The sequence below is a fragment of the Delphinapterus leucas genome, chromosome 5 (assembly GCF_059928025.1).
Source record: "Delphinapterus leucas isolate spDelLeu-1000000601 "Yukka" chromosome 5, BTC_Dleu_Yukka2, whole genome shotgun sequence".
Lineage (NCBI taxonomy): Eukaryota > Metazoa > Chordata > Mammalia > Artiodactyla > Monodontidae > Delphinapterus > Delphinapterus leucas.
The window spans coordinates 83,381,070-83,387,069 of NC_143133.1; positions in this window are offsets into that span (position 1 = coordinate 83,381,070).

Sequence of the window (6,000 nt, forward strand, 5' to 3'; positions counted from 1 at the left end):
GGGAAGCAGCCGCATAGCACAGGGAGATCAGCTCGCTGCTTTGTGACCACCTTTAGGGGTGGGATAGGGAGGGTAGGAGGGAGGGAGACACAAGAAGGAAGAGATATGGGGACATGTGTATATGTATAACTGATTCACTTTGTTATAAAGCAGAAAGTAACACACCATTGTAAAGCAATTATACTCCAATAAAGATGTTAAAAAAAAAAAGGAGTATGTGTCAAATGGTAAAATTCTAGATAATGCCTCACACCCATAGGGATACCTCAGAGTCCCTTTCTGATGCCTTCAAAGCAGATCAAGTATGTAACTAACTTTCTACCTATGTATCCATGGAGAGATCTTTTGCTTGAGTTTTGCTTTGTGGTCTTTCAGCAAATCCTGGGGAATTGGCCGTTAGTCATGTTGATTCAAATCCTCTCAGGCTAACCTGGCATCACTATTTATGTTTGAGTATACATCATGTAGATTATTACCATCCACAAGTCTTTCTGTAGCCTTCTGTATCTCCCTTTGTCTTCTCAATGAATATTTTCTATCATTTTTGCTTCACTCTAATTACCAAAATGAATTCCCCAGGCTAGTACATCGCTGTTCTGACAGGTCATTTCTTTAATTGAGAGGGACGTCTTGAAATAGAGGTAGCAGGGTTAATAATTTTCAACAAGATTCATTAGAAAAATCTCTAAAATCATGTTGACTGGTGAAGTCTCCTTAAAGTCCCAGACTGGGAAACTAGACTTACAAAATATATGTCTAAAAGTGTTCTTTAGTGAAAGCTGCAACATATTCCTCACATGGAATCAAATGAAAATGTGTAGCACATCTGGAATAAGCATCTGTTTCCTTAAATTTAATTTTCTAAAATTTCAGACAACTTATTTCTACGATCATACCTTTTTTTTCCTTTACAAACTAACATCTAGAGAACAAAAGACTCTATGACCCCTACACTCCCCCCTCCAACTAAATACTACTAGCTACTTATATAAGGAGTAGTAATAGCATGAATACTCCAGTGAAGGGTTAATTCCATTTCTATGACCTGTAAAAGGACGATATTTGATTCTTTTCACAGAACACAATGACTAAGTTGATTACCAAATTAGTAATAGCGTAATATTCCACTGGCTATTTCAGGTTCTTAATATTGGTACCAAAGAAAATTACTCGTATACATTTAAAAAAATATATTTCTAAGTGTTTATGTATCCCTCATTATAAATCAAATGTTTTTTGTGGCTTTTGCCTGTGTTACAAAAATAAAAAAAAAAACAGTTGAGATCATGTGTGGTCGATCTGATTCATGTCACTATGCTGACATCTATAGAAAATGAATGAGTCAGTAGAAGACATAAAAGGTTAATTTAAGGTGAACAAGTCGAGATCTGCATATGCCTTTGGGTGGATTCACATCAGAAAAAGATTTCAATTCTGGGATTCACATTTGAATGTAAGCATCCAGTATGTCACAATAAGTTACAGTTGATCTGAATGTTATACAAGGCCAGTGGCTCACCATATGACCTCAAATGCTGTAAACCACATAAGCAACACAGGAAACTTTGAGACTCAGAGAAGTGGCAAGAAAAGTAATTTCTGGTTAGAGAGGAAAAATGGAAGTTAAAAAAATAAGTCCATGAAATATTTATGGGTTTTGCATGTATCATTCTAATAAGAATGCAAATATTGTGAATGCTTTCTACTCACACAGTACTGACATTTACCAAATAGAATTCTGTTATTTGACCTCCTTCTGTAAACATTGACATTGCACTCACATTTATAATAGATTTCTGTCTGTTTTACTGCAGTTGAATGTTTCCACCGGGAATGTTATTAGTTATTACGGTTGAAAATGCACCTGCACCAGCTGTGCGGCTAAGCATAAAGAAGGCACCAGTCAAAATCCCGGAGTCTCTTAACAGACCTTTGCTGCATTACTGCCACGGATCCAACATTCATCCTGAAACAGCAGGGAGGAAAACCTCTTCCAACACTTTATTTCCATAGAAATGAGAATCTGACTTCTACTCTTGCTTTCCCTCATAATATTAGCTACTGTTCCCTTCCTTGCATCCTAATCTTTATCATTTATCCATTAGCTGTAGACAGTTTCACGTTGCATTAGTAGAAACTATTGGAAGAAGAGGATGAAGTCAATTGAGTCATAGGAACATATAAATGTTAAAAAAAAAAAAGATCAATGCAAGCAAGTTTATTTTAAAGTACAAAAGAGAATGGGGGAAAGCAAGAGCTTAGTCTATTTTTTCAAACTATTGAATTATTAACACACATTACTGAGAATTACTGAGATGCTCTCTGATATCAGAAATATTTTCCAGAAAAATTCCTACTTAGATTAAGCTCTTGAATAATTATATTTTTATAATTTTGTGAGTGGTAGAGATGGAGACAAGAGTCAGGTCAATTTAGAGTAAAAATGCTAAGAACAGTCTATGCAGTAGTTCAAGCTGGAGGAACTAATAAAACACTAACCCAAAATATGAATTAAAATACAACTTTCATAGATATTGTTTCTCTGAATCAATAAGTATATTTATTGATACTAACAGGTTTTTATTATACTATCAACTGGTCTGACTATTTTTAAATAAGATATTTGAAAGAGGTTATTTTTGATGTTATGCATCCAGTAGTCAATTTCATTGTATTTAATTATTTTTGAGTGAGTTGTTTTGAAGATATTTCTCAATCTCATAGGGTAGGCTCAATCTCGACTTTGATGACACTTTTGTGGGTTAGGTTAAAATGAGCATTTTACTTTTCTGATAATCACCGAATTATTTTTTGTTGTTATTTATTGGAGGAGGTCATGGAAAGGGTACGACTGCTTGTTGACCCATGAGCTAGACCCCAGCAATCATACATAGGCTCTTAATCCCCTCCTCTGTCCTTGGAATGTGTATTCCATTTGTCTTCCCCACACTAATACTTGCCTCAAGGACACAGCCTTGAGTTAGTGATGTGCTACTGAGACTGTCAGGACGGCATATACGACTGGACCCAGTTAAGGCCTCTATATAAACTTTTAATATTCTGGCATGCAAATGTAGAGATCTACTTGTCTTGTGGATGCCCAAGACAAGCCTTATGTGTAAATTCTCTTGCTTATTAAACCTGCCACCTCCCAATCTGGAGTGGTCTGTCTCTTTCTTTGGTCTCTCATTGCCTACCATGTACAGAAGCCAGTTTCAGATTTCACCCAGAAGCACCTTTGTGAACCAACATTATTCCTGCTCACAAAATTATGTTTTCTCATTTCATTTTGTTTGTGTTGCTTCCAAACAATATATTTATGACTACTTGAAAATCAGTGGCAATAAATACATAGTTGCTAGTTTTCAGTCAAAAGTTTAATTAATTAATATGAGTTATTCAATACTCAGCTAATATGCTTTAAACACTATGGTTAGGGATCATATTAGGTACTGGAGAAATAATCCCCACTCTTAAGAAACTTTAAATACAGTAGGGATGACAGATAAGATGAAATGTATTTTAAATCACTCTGATATATGGTAAAGTGTGGGGTACTTTTTTGTTTGTTAGCTGAAGGTCTGTGATTGAAGAGAAATGAAATTTCATTAGAGGAAACAGCATATAAAAAGGCCCAGGTATGGTTTGTAGTTAGAAAAATATAACAATAATCAGGACTTCCCTGGCAGTCAAGTGGTTAAGACTCCACACTTCCAATGCAGGGGATGCGGGTTCAATCCCTGGTCTGGGAACTAAGATCCCACATGCCACACGGTACGGCCAAAAGTATATATATATATATAAAATAGTGATTAATATTTTTATTTTCATCCTTAAAATAGAGTTTTCCATACCACATTGTAAACCTCACACCTGGAATTCTGAAGAGTTTTGCCAAATTTATGAAGTTATAAAAAGTATGAAAGGTGATTATTCCAAATTAGGAAAATAATGTGTGTGCATGTGTATCTACATGCACATATTAATATGTGTGTTTTATTTGATGGTGTTTTAAAAGAAATGCAAACAAGCAAAACCCTGTAACTTACTTTCCTAAAATTGTCTCAGAGGCCCTTTTTGACATCATAAAAACAAAATCAAAAGCAAGTGCTTTCTCTCTCCTCCAGATATTTTCAGCACTAGAAACTTCCACACTCCCTAGTTTTTCTGCTTCTCCTAGTCAATGCTTGTATTTGAAAGAAGAACCATGTTGCCATTAAAAGAACACCTGCTTTGGAGTCAGACAGGGAGGGGTAACAGGCCCAGGCACTAATTAACTGTTTTACTCCAGTTAAATTTAATAAAACTCTGAGCTTCAACTTTTTCATCTGTAAAAGGAGGATACTACCATACATAGTTGCAAGAATTAAGGATGTTGTAAAGTACTTTTCAAACATAGGAATGTATGAACTCTTATTACCATGGCGCTTATCTGCCTTGATTTCATCTCAGTAAAATAATTTTGAATGAAGATATTGGACAACCTAATATAATTTTCATATATTGGATTGGCTCACTTGAATTGGCCCTATGCACTACATTCCTTTTATTTTCCCCTTCTCACTACTTTATAAAGTAATTGACTTATAAAACATCAATATTATTAATTAAATGCATATTCACTTGAGATATAAAAATGAAAATAGTAAGAACTAGGTATAATATTCCTGTGACTCAACAAATGCAAAATCTAAGGCATTGTTAAAATTTTTCTTTTTTTTTAATTAATTAATTTATTTTTGTCTGCGTTGGGTCTTTGTTACTGTGCCCGGGCTTTCTCTAGTTGCAGCGAGCAGGGCCTACTCTATGTTGCAGAGTGCAGGCTTCTCTTTGTGGTGGCTTCTCTTGTTGCGGAGAACGGGCTCTAGGTGCGCGGGCTTCAGTAGTTGTGGCACGTGGCCTCAGTAGTTGTGGCTTTCGGGCTCTAGGGTGCAGGCTCAGTAGTTGTGGCACATGGGCTTAATTGCTCTGTGGCATGTGGGATCTTCCCAGACCAGGGATCAAACGCTTGTGCCCTGAATTTGCAGGCAGATTCTTAAGCACTGTGCCACCAGGGAAGTCCTTAATGCATTTTGATCAAATGTAGAAATAAAACGTAGAACAAAAGGAAGAAAATTAGTTTATCTTCATCAATTAATTTCTTTATCAAATATTGAGAAAATTTCAAAGCAATTCTCTAGATTCTTGTAAGGGAAAATGTGAAGAATGAGATAGAAATTATGATTACTACAGCTTTTGACAGAGGTGGAACTTCATATATTCTGGATATGTAACAAAAATTAAGTGTATGAATGTAATTCAACATAATATAGCTTCAATTAAAATTCTGCCAACTATTTATGGTCTTGAGAAAAGCAACTCATCATTGGGTAAGAATTAAATTATTCTTAGTCACCTCATTTGTGGCACAGCACTTGCTGCACTCACTTTATTAATCAATGCATTCCCATGTCAAAGTACTAGTCTTATTACCTAGAACCTACTGTGGATTATAAGTAGTTCCATGTTGCTCATAGCAACAGAGGCAAAAAATCAGTAGATCCTAGAGTTTTGGAAGAAAGTCTTCCATCAAAGACGGAGCATGAGAGCATGGCTGTTGGGTGTACCAACACATAGTATCTTCCATATTATTAAAACATAATTTTTAATAAAAATATCACCTTTTATCCAAAGTCTTCATATAGATATATTTTAGTATATCCAGAATTGTAGAACAAACTACTGTCTTCCTAAAATACTCAAAGTTTCATCCTATCCATAAGAAGCATCTGTTTTATTTCAGTTTCAACTTTGACTCTTGCAGAGAAATCTGTTTCTAATCTTTATATAATGGTTCCTCTGAAAGAAAAGAAATACCAGTGAGATATGACCCACCATTTTCACCCCCGAATTCACTGGAAACAAACTGCTGTCCTCAAGACTTCAAAGAACCTCACAACTAGAAACCCTGATAAACAACTGTGTTTTAGATCTCCCTTCAATAAATTCCATACAATGTGT